Source organism: Sturnus vulgaris, chromosome 9, assembly GCF_052056855.1.
Source record: "Sturnus vulgaris isolate bStuVul1 chromosome 9, bStuVul1.hap1, whole genome shotgun sequence".
Lineage (NCBI taxonomy): Eukaryota > Metazoa > Chordata > Aves > Passeriformes > Sturnidae > Sturnus > Sturnus vulgaris.
The window spans coordinates 25,350,909-25,369,017 of NC_142251.1; the positions used below are offsets into that span (position 1 = coordinate 25,350,909).

Below are 18,109 nucleotides of genomic sequence, written 5' to 3' on the forward strand. Positions count from 1 at the left end.
AGTCAATCAGCAGAAAGGTACAGATTCAATTATTAGGAGCTCAGTTCTCCATTAATTTCAATCATCTGGAATATCAGCTTCTTACACATCCCTGAATTCCTGCTGTAGAGCAGTGAAGTATGCAAGAAAAAAATCAAGACGTTCCAAGCAAACAAATAATGAAATTTCTATATAATTCCATGTTTTGCTTGCACATAAATTTGTTGCAAAAGAACACAACTGGAACAACATTCTGTCCTTAGCAAGCTGCTCTAGATGGGCTCCTTGAAAAGAGGGGGTGGACAACATCACCTGAAAAGGTCCCTTCTCACCCCAGACTTACTGTGGCTCATGGATGTAGGTATACCTGTATGTCACTTAGGGAATCAGAGATCAATGGGACAGAAATGCTGAAAATATTGGTAAACCAACTTGGAAAGTAAGGATTTTAGTTCATGGATGATTATTATCAATACACACAGCCAAGGGCTAGCTCTCGATTACAGATACCTGCTTTAAGGAGTGATAACAGCTCATCTTCCTGCCTTGCTCTGCAAAAGCAAAGGAGTTGATGTTACTGGCCAGCCAAGATGCTTTGTATCTTGCTGGTTTTATTCCTTGCAGATGACTTCCTGAATCCCATTTGTGCAATCTGATCTCTTGCAGGAAGGTATAATTTACACATTTGTGGTTGGTTGTGTTACCAGGCTCTTGATGATGTACGTGTTGTTAGCAAAGTCTCAATGCGCTGTGGTTGGTTATACTGCATTCTTGGGTTTGGTTTTTTTTGTTGTGTTTGGGGGTTTTTCCCCCTGTAGAAAAATGATTAGTTCCTTTGTACTCTACATGATTTGAGTAAACACCCTGTAAATCTTCGAGGTTGCATATGCAAACAATGAAGGCACCGACTTTGCTTCCATTACTACTTCTAAAGGTGTATCATTAACTGGGTATTAAATGTGTTAAAATTTATAGCCTACAGTACTCAAGTACAAGTAGAAATCAATTATTGTTTCCTATTAAAGAAGGAGCTATGGACTATTAAACAATGTCTCAAATGAGCCAAGATTATTACTGGAAAAAAATTAATTATAAACATTCTAACTCAATACTCTCATGAGCTCTCACAGCAACACCCTTAATTGTTAGTGTTTCGAAATGAAGTAGCATTACTGATCAATACAGAGGTAAGAGTGTCCATCAGGTTTTATCAGACCTCTGTGTAATGAAAACTAATGAAGTTTATGGAAAAGTGACATATGTTCACATGTTGGCAGACAAGTGAAAATAAATGAATTTCCTGCACAATTAATTATGTGCAAATGCCTGATGACACGATACTTTCATGGCACAGCTCACTACGTGGGTTTCTAGTGCTCTCCAAACACTGATAGAGCTTTCTGAGAAAAAGCAGAATTTAGAAATCAAGACAGTTACTTAGCACATTTTCAAATCTCTAGCCAGTCATTCTGATGCCATCTAATTTAAATTAACTTTTCGGTTAAGATTGTGAGACTTAGTAATAAAAGCATTGCTAATATTCAAATACAATAAATATACTACACTTAGTTTATCCACTAAACAGGCTTTTAAAAAATAAAATTAGGTTTTTTCATAAAAGTATACCAATGCAGTAATTATTCCTTCAGTTTTGATCCAAATCCCACTAGAGGCAATTGAAAATCTCCCAATGCCTTCGATGAAGCAGGATCAGATTCTTCTGTCTTTAAATTTAGTTTTGCCTGGGAAAGAGCACTAAATGGTGGAAAAATGAGTAACTACTGCCTAATCTTAATACGGAAAGCCTTTATCTATGTAAAATATTGCATAATACAGCTCATTAATGGCTAATCGAAAGGAAATAAGAAAAAGCTGAAATTTTCTTGCAAAATGACGAATTGAATTGCGTTGAAAGATCTGTTTGTATTAGATGTGTTGTTGAAAGATTTCACTCTAGTGTGTAGTTAAACTTACATGCTTCCCATGAATCAGTGGAAGAGGGAATTCAGAAAACCACATCACCTTTGAGTTTAAAGTAAACAAAAACATCATGCATGTTTTAGTGCACAAAGCAGAATAAATTAGAAAAAAGTAATTAGAAAAAGTAATTAAATGCATGAGATAGTACTCTTTTAACCTGTAACCCACAATATTCTAATACTGGCAAAAGGTAACCCTAGAAAGACTTGCCTAAAGTTATGGGGAAATTCTTTATCCTAAAATTCAAGTTTTTAACTCAAAGGAGGGACAAGTGAGGATGCAGAAAGCCCATCCCCATCACCCTACTAAAACAGGGTGGGCTGCATGGACTCTCAGTGCACTGACACTCCTCCTTGTACACTCCTTCTGCTTCCTTTCCCTAATATCTGCTATCCCAAATGATGTCCTCTGACACTGCAGATGGGCACTGCAAAGCCACTGTGAAATGACTTCCTCAATTTTACCAGGTAACTAATATATTAAAATTAGATGCTCATATAAATAATTATATGCTTATTCAGTTATGCAATTTTATGGGTACATAGTTATAGTGGTTATAGTGTAATTGTCCACTCTTTTAAGATTTCTCCTTAACCAAGAAACAAGGGAGTCAGGAAACTAGATTTTCAGAGCAATTTAAAGAAATTAAATGTTAACTCCTTCAAATCAAATAAATGGTGCCTGACAGAGACCTATGGGATTCTTCAGTCACACACTGCACATACATACTTATATGGGACCATTCCAACAACACTAGTCAAGGCCTTAAAAATTATTTTCAATTTTTAGATTATGTGACAAGAAGGAAACACTGGTGCAGTAGTGCTTCATGATGTGGAAAAATTGTAAGCATACTGACTTTTTTTCTGCAGGGATGACAATGATTCTGTCTCAGAGGTTCAACAAAAAATAAAAGTTGAATCCATTTGGTGGTGAAATAAGTTTGAACAAAATAATTCAGTCAATCCCATTAAAGGCTAAACTAGTCCTTCCCTTATTATTTTGAGGTCTCTGTAGGCTGAGCAGTTCAATTCCAAACGTGCAGTGCAGCCCAGTCTGCCTTCCTCACCAATTTCCACTTCTGAAGAAAGAAATGAGCTCTCGTGCAGGTCTCCTCCTTGATTTTTCCCACTTAGGAAGCTTCATCCTTCTGGCACTGATTACTCCTGTCACAGGGTTCTCAAAGTCACTGACAGATTTTAGCATCAAGTGCAATCCTACTTAGAAAAGACTGGGAAAGGAACTTCCTTTCTTTTGAGTAAGGGAGCTGTTCCTTTCCAAAAACATAAGACTGATCAAGCAAAACACTCAAAGAAAAGATGTACGAAGATCCCTTCTCCTTTATTCTTCATTTTTTGAACTATCTCTATAATATACCATATCCAGATAAGACATCAATCCCCCTGCAGAAACCCAGGAAGATAACCTGCAAACATTTCTTCCAAAGCTCTTTTTTAAAAATATAAAATGTCAAGAAACATTAGAAATCACCGTGGAATCCCCATGTTTTTAGATATTGATTATTCAACGGAGCAAGGATGTAAGCAACATGAGCTAATGTCACAATCAGACTTGCTTCCAGCAGGAGATTTGACCAGTAGAGCTACCAGACTAAATTGGCCTGTGATTTTATGATTCTGCATTTAAAGAGTGTAATTTAGTGACAGAAAACATCATCTTACTTGATTTGCTTATTGTAGTCCTTAAGGTTTAGGGAAAGCACTGAGAGTTTAAGAGCATCTTGATTTTCTGGAGGGGCCCGTATGCAGGAGGACAATGACCCACCTTTGACTGTGGCTGATGAAAATTATGTCACAAAGGGACAACAGACAACAGATTTGAAAAGCTCCTGAGGAGGACAAAGAGAGTCATAGTTGATTTCTGAGGCAAATTTAAGCAGACCTAGGCAATCAAGGGAAATGTTTAAAGAAAAAGGAAGAAAAACCTTGTTGCTTTCTCTGTCTTTTCACTGCTCTAGTTTTTAATTTTAATAAGAACATCTTAGCATTTGATGCTTTTTGTCATGCTAGGAAGTTACATGGAGGTGTTTGAACAAAAAGAAATATACTCAGAAGAGACTGACTTTATTATTTCATACAATATTTGGTCTTTTGTGACTAGAGTGGTTTTGTTCACTCTGGGTTTGTCTGTGACAGTTACACACAGAACAGCTGCGATTACATTTTTTCTATGAAGAGACCTATTGTTTTATCAGGAATCACAGAGTCACAGGATGGTTTGGGTTGGAAGGGACCTTAAAGCCCATCCAGGTCCATCCCCTGCCATGGGCAGAACACAATCCAGTAGCCCAGGCTGCTCCAAGCCCCACCCAACCTTGGACACTTCCTGTGGTGGTGCATCCACAACCTCCAGGGTGCCAGTGGATGACTTTATAGTTATTCAAAAAAGGAACTAAGTGACAATCAGTTCAGTTCTATTGAGAGCAACAATTGAAGCAGGGGAGTTAAATTTGTCTGATCTGGGGAAACACCCATTTACAAGCCCCCACACTCCCACCTACACAAAAACTGGCCCTGGATGCCTGCCAGGCTGAGTCCCTGCTGAAACCACCTGGGATCAGATACCCCAAACCCTAATCCATGTTATATCCCACATAGACCAGACCATCAGATGTCACAGAGCTGTCATAGTGCAGGGAAATCATGCCAGTTTCTAGTGGCTGAGTTTACTTCTAGTAAAAATGCAAAATGCAAAGTGCAAGAATATTGTTGTACATAAAGAGATCAGACAGAGATTATACAAAAAAGGTAGGAGTTGCATACCTGTATACAAGAATCTACTCATGTCCTGTCCTCATCTGACCACATGTAATCTCAAGTTAAATAAATAATCCAATGATTTATTATATTTTGAAATTACCCTGAATAATACTTAAAATAGTTTTCCTAAAAGTGCTGTTGTGCTGGCAAGAATACTTCCAAAGCAATACAGTTTTAGTCAAGTCTAATCTGTCTTTTAAGATGTCTAAGGCCTACAATGTCTAAGTGCCTGTCTTGGGGTGACTTTATGATGCCTGTATCCCCAAATTGTCTGTTCTGTTGGTGTTGAAGGTTGAGTTCTGCAGCTTTAAGCCTGGTTCCAGGAGTGAAGGGGGAGAGCAGAGGAGCAGAGTTTGTTATCACAGACTGCCCTGGCTCCCCTGCATCCTTCACACAGCCTGTGCTGTCTGCAGGGGACAGCAGCACAGAGCTCTCTCTTTTTGATTTTGGTTAGTTTCTGGTTAGCTGAGGCAGAGAAGCTCCCTGGACTGTTTTTTTCCTTTATTCTTGGAACTGTGTGAACCTGCTCTGGACTGAAAACCCAGAAGACACCAGGAGCTCACACCTGTGTCCCACCACTTCCTTGGAGCCACCCTCACAATGGCCCATAAATCTCTCCACCTCTTGGCCAGAAGCCACTTGCTTTGGAAAAGGACTATAAAAGAGTGACCCTCTGGAGAAGCTTTTGAGATCTCCCCCCCTTAGATGTGTCTACTGGTGGGACCACAAGGACGACCATCTCTTCTGTTGGTAGCTATTCCCCATTCCCCCTTTTTCTCTCTCTCTCTATACTTTCTTTCCTTTAACTCTCCCTCTATTGCAAAACTGAGTTGTTGGCACTCAATAAAGTGCATTTTGCTGTGAGCAAACTGATTTCTCCCCTGCTGTTGTCTCTTGCACCCCTGAGATCAAAATGAACCATCACGACTCCCACCTGTATTAACAGCAGATCGTGACAGGGCTGGAACCCAGGAAAGGGACTCTTCTGAATCTGTCATCTCTTCAGAGCCAAGAGAGGCTTTGCTGTTTAGTATTGTTCATTTTTGTGCTGGGAAGTGCTTTGCCTGTTAAATAAACAGTTTATTTTCCACTTCTCTCTGAGAAAATATTTCCCTGAACCAGCTGACTGCTTGAATCTGTTTCCTAGAGGGACCCCATTCAGAGGTTTCCTCCCAAATTTGCCCTAAACCAGGACAGTGCCTTGAAAATGTCTAATAGCATGGTCTAATCCTGATAACCTAATTAGGTGCCACCAACATCTGCTGTCCGTGTATATCTTGTCCTTGCTAGAAGGAACTGGTGTTTTCACACACATAAGCTCTCATTCAACATGTCATCACGCCAGTCTTAATATTTGTACTACAAATCTTAACTGAGAGAAACTGTGCAGGCATGTGCAGAGCTGTTTTATAGCAGTCTGGTATAGATCTGCTATACCAACAGGATGATTCATGGTGCAAAGCACATTGAGGGAAAGAATTGTGAACAACATGGGCAGAACATTTTACAGGCTTTTAATAGGGTGCATTTACACACATGAGAGAAGACTGTTGCATGTTCCTCCTGACTTCAGATTCCTCTCATATCATAGAAGACTTCCAATCTTTAAGAGGCAGTAATCTGAATTTCATCAGAAACGTTATACTTTAATACTGAATATTTACCTTGATTTTAAGCTCTTGAAATGAATGCATTTGCTGAGGGTTTTTAACAATCACTAAAAGTCATTGGGGGGAATACACAACACTGTTTCTTTATAAGAGAAAGGCTACATTTCATGTTTTTATGAGACATGAAATTCAAGACGATCTGATCAGAAACTGTTTTGGGTTTTGCCCGCTGAGGATCTGAATTGAGAGTCATAGAATAATTCATTGGTTAGAAATATGCAGATTTATCAATTGATATATCCTGACTTACACAGCAATTGCAAAAGCATAATTTCAGTTCTTGAAGGCATGTTTTCTAGCCCAGAAGGAATCCCTTCTCCCTCTCTGCATCTCCAGCAGTGCTGTGAGTATAGAATGTCTGCATCCTGCCATGCCCCGCCCAGCTACTGCAGAAATTAACCCTGTCCTGGTCAGAACCAGGACACAAAAAATTTTAAAAATTATACATTACTATAAAATAAACTAGAAAATGCAATTTTATGAAAGTTGCACAATACTGCTGTAATGTGACAGCGAAATGAGACAGTTTTTTGGTTAGGGTTTTTAATTTTTTTTCAGTGAAAAAGGAAATTTTCACAAAATCTGGCGCTCAGATTTCTTGTTTTTAGGAACTCGTAGTAAGATATTATCCATATATATATTCTTCCATTTCAAAATGCATTTCACTAGTTCTTGGACCTGTTTAAATGAGGGTGATATTGCCTGAGTCTGTACAAAACAAATGTAGAGCACAAGGGGAAAGCTACATCAAATAATGCACTCAGGTCCAAATGGGTACATGTACATGGAGTTTTCTAGGTTTTCAATTTCTGTTCAGTCTGCTTCAGAAGCACAAAGATGGAAAACAAGTTATTCTTTCATGTTTACAGTCAGATTTTAGATTTCACTCAAGTCTTTTGATATCTGCAATGGAAAAAGTGCAAGGCAAATGGTGAAATATTAGGTAGTGACACAGTATTTATAAACAAACAGTGTGAACTTCATTAAAAAAAGAAAAGCTTCCCCACAGCCAATATTAATATCAGTTTCATGGCTGGGAAAAAAGAAAGATCCTGTTTTGTATCTTTTAAGAAAATTATTCTAGCTCTTCAAGACATCCATCCATCCATTTGTGTCAGTTTCTGTGTAGTCCTTGTGGCTGTAAGCTCATTTTTGCACTACTGACCAAAGTAAAAAACATTAAGATCATCTTAAAGTAAGTGTAGTGTATTTATTAGATTTGAATATTACCAATGCTTTTGTTATCAAGTCTCAAAATTTTAACAGAAAGTTAAATTAAATTAACTTTCATCTGAACAGTCTTGGATTTGACAATGTTGTAAATATTCACCCTAAAATAAATATTTTGCTAAATAGAAAGAGTTCACATAACAGTTGCTTATTATTCTTTAAAACAAAGCAAACCACACCACCAAAGTGGTGGACTCCATGATTCTATGATTCATAAATGTAAAAATGCCACTTGGGACGAGATTGTGCATATTTTTCATTGGTTTAAATAAGAAATATTTTCCTAAATGTGCAACCTGCTGTTGCCTGATCTGGGTATCATGAGAAGGAAAGAAGGAGGAGCAAAGAGAAAGTGAGAGCTATGTGCAAGAGCAAGAGTGGGAAAGAGACACCAAAACCATGCACACAGGAAAAGAGCAACTGCATTAATCCTACTTGTGTCATGCAAGGATACAGGATCTCTGAAAAACACCTCAGAGATAAGCATTTCTCCAGCCCAAGGCCCTCAATTTAAGGCAAAAAACACAACCTTAAAGTATATTATTTACAGCATAAAATCTCTTAAAATTGACTTTCATGAAGTTGATAATGTCCTCTGAATTTTAAATTATCCTTAAAAATTGCCTGCCTCATTTATCCTTTTCATCTTTGGATTCCCAGGTTGGAGAGAAACTCTGTATCTCTCAAAGACTCTGAACAAAATAATGTTTAAAAAATTAGACTTTTTTTTTAGATATCTTTGGATTTTTTTCATCCTAATTAGTTATGAAAATCAGTGCATATAATTTCTTGCTCTGCAGGAAAATGATTTTTAGAAAAAAATGCTGTGGTGTGTCTGTGAGAAGGAGGGATTTCCTTTTTACTTTTTTTTCAATGGTTAAACAGAATAAATCACTGAAATGGACACCTGCAGCAAAATATGAAATACCAATTCAACGCAGTAATAAATAAAATATTATTCTCAGTGGCTCTAATTAGAAATAAACCTCAACAATCTTCTAAGATAATTTCTTATGCTTTACTTACGTGATTCATTTAAAAAAACATCTATTTTCATAAAAAACAACTGAAGAAATTAACTGGTATCGATTTACCCACTTCTGAAGCAAATAAAAAAGTGCACCCAGTACAGAATATATTACCTCTTTTATTTATCCATTTTAAATTAACATAGAAGACCTGCTCCTGGTAATCAAAGAATTCATGAGAAAATAAGGAAACAAAAGGCAAATCTGGTGATTGCTCACTGTGTTAAAGTTTTGTATCTCCTTCCCATTTCCTTTCATTCCACAGGTAAATTACAGCAATCCTCACCCTGAAGAAGTTTAGCAGAGGCAGATATTTTCCCAGAGGAGCACTCAAGTGGGCTCCTTCTTAAGGGCCCTAAAAATCTCTCCTGTTGCATTTAAACTCATCCTCCCATGCTCCCTGCTCTGAAAAAGGCAGCTGGCAGTAAACTGCTAGTCCTGCTTTTACCCAAGTCTCCAAGGGACTCAAATGTTGGAAAACATGAATGATTGTGGAACACGTGGAGCTGCATGCAGGCAAAACAAAGTCATCCTCCAAGGTTTGTTTTTAATGGGGGTTCTGGATGTGTGTTTGGGTTGGTGCTGGGTCCGAGACAAAGACACCAGCACTCGTGGTTCATGGACCAAGGCTGAGCACTTTTATTCTCTGTGAGCACCCTTAAATAGGGGGATTGAGTTTCCAGGGTACCCAAAGGTGACAGGTTACAATCTCAGTCACTCATTTCTTTGACCAGTGGTTCATCTGCACTTAGGGTCCAATAAATGGGCTGGGATTCTCACCCAGTACTTGCCTGCTTACAGGCTGGCTGAGTTTCAAATGCTTTTAGACTATTCACTGCCACATTTGGTGGGTTTTTTTAATGGTAATATATTTCTTAATGATGAACAAAAGCAAAACCAAATGATTTAGACAGAGCTGATTTGAATTGAAGAGTCCATGGTTTTAAATCTAATTGGTTTATTCTTCTCTATACCTAGATACATAGAACAAAATCCAGGCAGCATCCATGCAGCCTATTGCATATGCAAAAACATTCTGCAAGCTTCTGGAGGTAAAAGTATCTAGGGACACTGTGGTTTCTGTCTTCAGGGTCATGATGGTTCAGAAGAATCACCCTGTCCAGATAATTAAATTTTTCTGACATACTTTCTCCTCCTGTTCTTGAACCACAGGACCTTAAACTGAGAGAGAGTATGCTTAGATGGCATACCAGGAAGCAATTCTTCCCTGTGAGAGTGGTGAAGCCCTGGCACAGGGTGCCCAGAGAAGCTGTGGCTGCCCCTGGATCCCTGGAAATGTCCAAGGCCGGGCTGGACAGGTTGGAATTGCCTGGGGTAGTGGAAAATGTCCCTGCCCATGATGAGGGATGGGACTGGGTGATCATTAAGGTCCCTTCCAAGCCAAACAGTCTGGAATTCCTTGATTCTATGATTTGTCATAGCCACGAACTTAGATAATCTTGTGAAGGGACCAGAGAGAGACACAGAAGTGTGGAATTGTTTTTAGAGGAAAATGGGCATGTAGGGAGTGAGCTAGGAAAGGGATATGAATGCTTTCATGAGCCTGAGCTAGGCCTGTAGCTTTACCCTTGAAGTCACTTTGAAAGAGAGATAAGGAGAAGAACAGCTGTTGCTTAACAAGAAAACAAGGGGCGAGACGAAGAGCTGAATGTGATAGAATGCCAAGAAACTCTGAAATCAATGAAAAATAGGAAAGCCTGCATGTTTGCCTCGTGCAAGAAGGCCTTTAGCAACGATAAGTTGCATGATTGCATGTAGGGGTAGAGAAATTTTATATTAGGATTAGAAGGGAGCAATAAAGTGGTGTTTGCTTGATTCATATTGAAACGTGCAGTGTCCAGTTCATCTTCTCACATGGTGACTTTGGTGTGCTGACAAGCTGCACTGCCCAGATGTGGCTGGCAGGTAAAACAGCAGCTCAGGAGTTGGGACCAGCCCAGAAGAAGATGGGCCAGCCCAGAAGAAGAAAGACCAGCTGGATTAGGGCTCAGCTGGACAGGGGCGAATCAGAGCGCGGTTTGTCATACTAAGAACCTAATTTGCAGCAGGACACCCTTGTGAGGTGAGCAGCCAGGAAAGGAGATGGGCCAGAATGTCTCTCAGGAAGAGGGAGCAATAGTGAGGCTTGTCCTACATGTACTGTCTAAGAGAGGAATTAAATACGATGAGAGTTCTCCCTGTAGACTGTTGATGTGGTGCAGAGATAGTGGATTCCCCACGGATGCTCAGACCACGTTTCATACGGAAACCTGGGAGGGAGTCAGCAAGGTTTTGTGGGATGCAGTGATTAATGAGAGTAAGACTATAATGAGAAGGGCTGCCCACAATCCAACAGAGAGCAAAATGCTGACACAGCTACAAAAGTCAGGTTGTTGGTGTTCACTGGATGGAAAAACCACAGAACTGTATTGGTCCCCAGAGTGGTGTGGCCCCCTGGCTCCGTTTGTTGAAGCTATGATGCACGCTTATCAGAATGCCTAAAAGACACATTGAAATAGGTTTGTTAAGGTAACCTTGTGTTTTTAGTGAATTGTGATTTTTAAAAGGAGTTACTGTAGGGATTTAAAGTTACCTGTGTGAATGTAACATGGCAAGATCTACTTTCTTTAACAGAAATGCTGATAAAATTTACCATATGGAATGACACTAAATTGACACTGTTTCTTTGCTAGGTTATGATTTAGAAACTTATATACCTAAAAATATTTGCAGGTGGATAATATTTATGTCCCCTTAATTCCGGGGACCTTTCCTCACAAATGTTTTAATTAAATACTAGTAGAACAGCAATTAATCTTCGAGCCTGGACTGATGACCAGTTATCTAGGTTCTATAACCTTGAATTTTATCTGCCACAGTTATTTTAAGCTATAATTGGTACATAGAATTCCACAGCATGGGCAGACAATATTGTGTTAATTTTGCCTGTTTGTTTGTTTTTTACCTCACAAATTTAATAATTTCATTATGCATCCTTTTTGCCATAAAACATGTGTCAACATTTTAATTATGTCTACCTACTTAGTGAAACTCAATTCTGCTGTACAGACAAATTTGAGAAGCTGCACCAAGATCTACATTGTTGTCATTTTCGTTTCAATGAAGCTGCACTTTAAAAAACCTTAGTGAACTTATACTTGCACCAGGAAAATCCTTACAAGGAATGGATATTTTCAGTGATATTTGCAGCTGCCATAAGCTGTTCTCAAAATCGAATTGCATAAAATCACAATATACTTGCCACACCTTTATAATCCCTCCAGTAAATCCATGTGGCTGCTATTTCAATTACAGATTGTTCAAATTTTTGGTAACTTTCTTGTAATGAGAGAGTCAAAATGAGTTTTAGGTGATATTAATTTTTAGCTCTGTTATGTTTTCATTTAATACAAAATTAAGTGTTGGTATGATTAAGCAAAGTTAAGCTTCAATATTGTCAGATTTGAATTATGTTCTGTTAATTTAATCAAGGTTAAGTTCTATTAGGTTAATTTTGTTAAGTTTAATTTCTGTCAAGTTTGAGTGTTACTGGGTTTGGACAAAGTCAAGTTCAACTGTTCTTCACTTTAAGCTATTTCATGTTCTATTCCAGTTTTTTAAGACCAATTTGTGTATGGTATTAATACTGATTAACTTTGAGTTTTCTTAAGTGTCCTTTTTACTCTACTGAAGTGATGATTAAGCTACATTCTCTTGTGAGTGTGATAAAAGGATTGGGTAAAAATTTGGATAAAAGGGTGGGCTAGTCAGGAGATGATCCTGAGAAAGAAGGAACTGAAGGTACTGAAGGAACCCTTCAAAAGGGCTGGAGGACTGAGCAAATGGGAGAGAGACTTGGTGCCTTGAGGAGTGTGCTGTGAGACCAGGCTGGGTGTGCAGTTAGACCCTGCACTGGGTGCCTGCAGTCTGAATCAAGCCAGGTGAAAGCTTGGGGACAGAGGTGGCAAGGAAATACTTGCAGTCATATTCCAGCAGGAAATAGCCTGCTGTCCGAGGCTGCAAAGGAAACCTACAGAGGGAGTTTGCTGCAGTCAAAGTCTGATTATTTGGAGTCAGCTGAGTTATAATGAAGAATAAGCTGGGACCTTTTCATGTTGTTAAATAAGAATCTGTGTCGTAATTCATTTCTGTCTCAAACACAAGGTCTGCTGCAATGCTATTGATTGCATGGTGTGAATTTACTGATTTTGTAATAGGCATAATTCACAAGATACTAATGTTATATTTATAGCTGGCATTTTCATACGTTTTAACATCTCTTGGTGTAATTATCTGTGAGACACGTTATTTTCGGGATCTTTTCTTTTTTGTTCTGTAGTTGCATATGCATCTCCTTTATCCAGGCTACCTCTCCGTTGTCTCATGATTTTCAGTGTTTTCAGAGTTCCAAGAAACGATATCTGAGCTTCATTGAAAACCTCCTCTAAACTGATGATCTTGTGGTCCTTGTGAGGACACAATGCACAGATGCAATCCCAATAATTTCTTACAGGAGCACTCCAGCAGTTTGCTGCCTTTGAGACATCTCTATCCTAAGGAAAACTTCAGAGGGAACCAGCTATTGGATGGGTCTGTTTAGTCTTTCACCCCAAGACCTTTAATCATAACTTCTATTCTTAAGAGTCTTGTTTTTAAAATGTGTCAGGGAATTCTCTTCCAATTAGGGCCTGGGCTCTGCCCATGCCCTGGCTCTACCTGAATGGGAAACTGCCAACAGACCCAGGTGTTTTCTGCATCAAAAAAATATTCAAGTCACTTTGACTTGGCAATTTGACCCTTTATATATGACAGCTGAATTATTTTTAGAGTGAGCTTGGGAATTATTATCCAGAAATAATTATCCAAGTCCTCAGTGAATCAAGGTTTGTCAGCTGTTTGCAGACTCTGGGATGATGGTGCAGTATTTCAGAGATTCCTAATTACCTATTTTGAGACGTGTTATTGATTGTGTGTATTATCTGACTAATTACTGACTGCTGTGAGTTTCTTGTTCACTGCATATACTGTTTTGTGTAGCAGCTGGGGGGTCCGTGGAGGTCTGTTGCTCCGACCTGGAAAGCTGCAGCCTTCCCAGAGAGAGGGTCCTGCAAGGAACAGCCTTCTAAGGGGATCTTCTGGCAGGTCTGCTAGCTGCTGGATAAACCTCAGCAAGCAGGCAGCCAGTGGCTGCAAGTGATCAGCTCTCAGTGTTTTCAGCTCAGTGATTCCAGCTCTGCTTGCGAGGCTATCCCAGGCTGACACGGGGACAGGGAGACAGAAGCATTGGATGGCAATTCCACAGAGGCTCCCTAATTATCCGTGAAGGGGGCCAGGGATGACAGCTCCCTGCTGAACTGGGCAGATGCTGGGGTTCTTTGGTGCCAAAGGGGGAAAGACCAATGGGTTACAAAAGATTAACGTGGGTACTGAGGCATGGTGGGATAACTGAAGCCTTTGGGATGGCTCACCATGATAAGGAGAATGTGCCCACCTAAGGGCATCTCTCCAGGAGGATTGAGAAAAGCTAATCACAGCCCACTCAAGGGACATCCCTCTAGGGCAGAGGTGTGACCAGAGCCATGGCAGGCCCACTGGCCTCCAGAGTTTTGCTTTGATGTTTCTTCATGCTCATAACAAAAGACCTGCATATCATTAAAAAAAAAGGGTGGGGGAGGAATTAAATGCATTAAGAATATTCAAATAATGCAATATTTACATTAGAAATCTGGAAAAAAGATCATCAAATCTCAATCCCAATTGAGTATACAACAGCAAAGCCTAATTGATTCATTAAGTTAAAGAAAAGGTATGCCTGTGTTTTATCAAACAGGTTCATTTGATCAGACACCCGATAGCCTCCGAAAAAATGAGGCCCAGTGAAAAGAGAAATAACCTAATTACCATGCAGCCTTCGTGGCCAGAGCAGGAACAGAAGTAGGACTGCCAAGACATAGCTGTGTCTGCAAACTACAGAGGCAATTTGTCAACAAAAGTCTTATGCCATCATCATGGTATAGTGCTCCTACTAACCTTCTCCAGTTACTCCCTGTTCCAGGATCCAAGAGCACATTCAGTGATGTCAAAGATCAACATTTCCAGCTAATGGGCTATTTGGACTTTAAAACAATGATAGTTTATTTCCATTTCCCTAGGAGACATTGGACATTATTCTTTTGTTTTCTCATGCTGCAAAACCCTGTGTCAATTACATGATAGAATTTGCTAAGTTTTGTTGATTGTAATCAATCTTTTATGTATCTTATTCCAAATCTAACAGATAACCAGTGATAACCTTGATGAGATAATACCCTCACAAGGGTGAACATCAGAATATATGAGCCTTTTTTAAATTAACAAAAAGGGGGAGATGTCATAGACAGGTAAAAGAATTAGAAAAGAAAGATCTGATGAAATCAGGTCTCGCTCTGCTAAATTGCCAAAGCTGGCCTGTCACTTCTTCAAAGTGCAGTTACAAGTTCCCATGTGAAACTATTTTGAGAGTGAGAGTTCATTAACAGAACAGTCTATTCTAGAGGTTGAAAAACAAATGCACCTACAATAAACAAGAAATCTGTCTGATGAGAATCAGTGAACAAAATATGTAAACTAACCAAGAATAGAGAAATTTGATAGACGAGTAAAATACCTTTTACTAACCAATGGAGAAAATGCTGTTTAATGAAACTCAGTTGCAGCAGCATCGCAGCAAAAGATCAGCTAGGATGCTGAAAAATTATTGTGATGGTTCCTTTACCTTATTTAGTCGTGCAGAACAGGTAGCAAGTGCAATATTTCTACCCTGCTTAGCTGTGGCTAAGGCTTTGCATGATTTGGAAAAAATGGCTTGCTGGGTGGGAAAAACAGCAAATAAAACTTCAGAGTTATTGTCAATGTTGGCAATAGACACTAATACAATTAGATGTGCTCCTTTGCAGAATAGGGCTGCTATTGATTTTTTGTTGCTAGCTCACGGTCACGGATGTGAGGACTTTGAGGGAATGTGCTGCCTGGCTTTGGATGATCACTCTGAATCTGTTCACAAGAAAATTCAGGGACTGCAGCAAACAAACTTCAAAGATACAACAGGATGTGGGATTTTTTGGACTCCATCATGTGGGTGGGTTGAGTGGGTGGCTTAAAGGGCTGTTGAAGACAGCGATTTTGGTATTGCTAATGATTGTGCTTGTGCTACTTTAACTGCCTTGTTTACTGTGGCTTTTGCAAAGGGCCCTGAAAAAGTCAGTGAAGGCAGCTTGTAGCACGAAAACAAAAAGGGAGAGTTGTGGGATTGTTTTTAGAGGAAAATGGGCATGTAGTGAAGGAGTCAGGGAAGGGATATGAATGCTTTCATGAGCCTGAGCTAGGCCTGTAGCTTTACCCTTGAAGTCACCTTGAAAGAGAGATAAGGAGAAGAACAGCTGTTGCTTAACAAGAAAACAAGGGGCGAGACAAAGAGCTGAATGTGATAGAATGCCAAGAAACTCTGAAATCAATGAAAAATAGAAAAGCCTGCATGTTTGCCTCGTGCAAGAAGGCCTTTAGCAATGATAAGTTGTGTGATTGCATATAGGGGTAGAGAAATTGTATATTAGGGTTAGAAGGGAGCAATAAAGTTTGCTTGATTCATACTGAAACATGCAGTGTCCAGTTCTTTATCTTCTCACAGAAATACTCAAATCTGGGGAAGAATTGAATGCCGAGTCCTAAGGAATTGATTTTGTAAGTCCAACGGTGAAATTCAGATTTGTGTCATAGTTACCAGCATGGTGTAGCTTGATATGTTGTGCCTGTGTCCATGCCCAAGTTTGAAGTAATAAGAACATCACAAGTCATAGTTATTAAATAACTAAGTTGAATTATATATCCTGACAGAAAGAATGGGGCTGCCTCTGGCCCGTGGAAGAGTCTGATCAAGCTCACTTTCTGCACTGGGAGAAGAAACAAAATGTGGATTTTTGGAATATTTTTCTCCAGTATGCAGTAGTTCAGTGGTAAATTCTTAAAACCAATTTTGGGGAATTTAGGTGTTTTGTTATTTCTCCTTCGCAATGAAGATATGAAATCAGAGACAGGAGTAATGTACGTATAAAATCAGAAGTGACAAGAAGAAAATGATCCCTCACTGAGCTGTCTGGAATGCTAACAGGATGGAATTGGTGACCATGCCAGCCACATAGGCAGACATGACATGAGACTTATGGAATGACACAAGCAAAGACTGCTCTGGTTATGTATTTTAACTCAAATCAGGATCAAAATTGTTTATGGATTTTTATTTGAACAACAGGCAATGAAATGGCAATCCCAGAGCTATACGTTTATAATCAATAGCAGCAATATCACACCTAAGTGGCATTAGTACACACTCAACAGCTGTTAATAAAACCTTATGAATTTCTAGAACCCTTTAATACCTTTTCACAAAATGTTCTAAGTATGCACTCCCACATGCTGTTGTTCACACACTCCCGTTGATCCACCCCCACACCGTGTGTGCTTCCATCACACATCCCCTCTCCTGGCTCTGAGGATTCCCCTCCTTGTACACCCTCCATGGGAGCTGCTGGTGGTCCAGCTCTGAGTGTCCTCCTGCTGCTCCTCACACCCCACTGAGCCACCAACACCTTGGAGAGCCAAGGCTGCACAACCAGGGTGCTCTTCCCAGTCTGGCACGGATGGTTTGTGAGGAATAAACACTGGCCTGGGAGGGTTTTGGGAAAGGTGACTCCTGGGATGTCAAGCCCAGGCTTACTGCTGTCTGTTACCTTCTTAATCCCTACACCATATATTTCCCATCCTTAATTTTATGTCTTTTCAAGATGACTCCTTCTTTCATCCAAAGTCCCTTGATCATGCTCTGGATAGGTCTTAATTTGGCTGATAATCACTATAAGGAAACCTTGCTATTTTTAATTTGCTCTTGATCATAACTATCAGTGTTTGGGCAAGAAACATCTCAGAGGAGTGAGTTTTGGGTATTCTGGTCACACACTGTTGTATTTACACCCCCTGAGTTATCCAGGTCGTATTCCCCAGAGGTGTACTGGGTGTTTGTGGCAAGGCCTGGATACAGAGGGGCTCTTAGGGGTGGCTTCTGTGAGAAAATGCCAGAAGCTTCCTTAAGCTCAACACAGTCAGTTCCAGACAGCCCTGAGATGTACCTACTGCTGGCCACACCTGAGTGGGAGAATTTGTTGATCCCCAACCTACCCTTGGCAGAACCTCCCAGCTGTTATCTGGAGAGGAGGCCAAACTGGAACAAGTCTTCTGGCAGGACTTGTGACCAAGGCTGGAGCAGCCTTCTGCTGAAGGATTGACCCAGTGGAAGGGACCCATGCTGGAGCAGTTTGTGAAGAGCTGCAGACATGGGAAGAGCTCTGTGTGGAGAAATTAATAAAGGATTGTCTCCCATGGGTGCGATCCCACACTGGAGCAGGACAGG

The 18,109-nt window shown here is 39.8% G+C and overlaps 1 protein-coding gene across 1 annotated transcript in view; it reads right to left on the reverse strand.

Annotated features, from left to right (window-relative positions):
• Positions 1 to 18,109, reverse strand: part of LOC148222864 (uncharacterized) — a 63,168-nt gene that overhangs the window by 18,314 nt on the left and 26,745 nt on the right. The window contains exons 6-8 of the mRNA XM_088170382.1: positions 17,878 to 18,044; positions 5,674 to 5,803; positions 3,745 to 3,808 (exon numbers count right to left, since the gene is read on the reverse strand). The gene's annotated coding sequence lies outside the window, so the exon portion shown is untranslated. The remainder of the gene's footprint in view (positions 1 to 3,744; positions 3,809 to 5,673; positions 5,804 to 17,877; positions 18,045 to 18,109) is intronic.